Genomic DNA, 650 nt, shown 5'->3' with positions numbered 1-650 from the left:
GAGGCAGGACCGCCCCCCCCCGTGCGCGGGGTCTCGGGTGGCAGCGGTTAACAAAACCTTCGGAAGGAATGAGTCCGACAGTGTCTCACAGGTCGTGTGCGGGAATAAACCCAGCAACGGCATCGCTGAAATACCAAAGAACCACTTTGAGTACGTTCTCAGCACAGCTCTAGCCTGCTTAAAAGAACTGCAGTTGGGGTTTAGTATTTCTCGTCTTACGGAGCCTAAAGTCTCTTTATTCCACATGTGCACTGTGCCTAAGTACTGACTGTGATGCACATTAAGTGGGGTCTTTTGGTCCAATACGCAGGATGTACAGGCCAGGCCAGGAAATCATGATCTAAATTATTTCTGTATTTACATTTGGCCAAAGTTCGTATTCATAGGGATTGTGACTTAATGTTAGTGACAAAAATATTCCACTGACAAGCCGGCTTACGTTGCCGAAGGAAACATTTTGCATCCTGTCAAATGCCTGAATACATTGCTTTTCATGGAGCATTAAAGTTATCGATAATTACTACAAGACAATGCCGTTTATGTGAAAGGTTTGTCAGACCTAAGGCGATGTGCAAATAGAGCAGATCAGTTTTACCATGGATTATAAAACCCAAATCCTTGCAACTATTTTTTTTTTTTCCCAAAAAAAA

Source organism: Aptenodytes forsteri, unplaced genomic scaffold (assembly GCF_000699145.1).
Source record: "Aptenodytes forsteri isolate BGI_AS27 unplaced genomic scaffold, ASM69914v1 Scaffold106, whole genome shotgun sequence".
NCBI lineage: Eukaryota > Metazoa > Chordata > Aves > Sphenisciformes > Spheniscidae > Aptenodytes > Aptenodytes forsteri.
Note: the sequence above shows the minus strand (reverse complement) of the source record.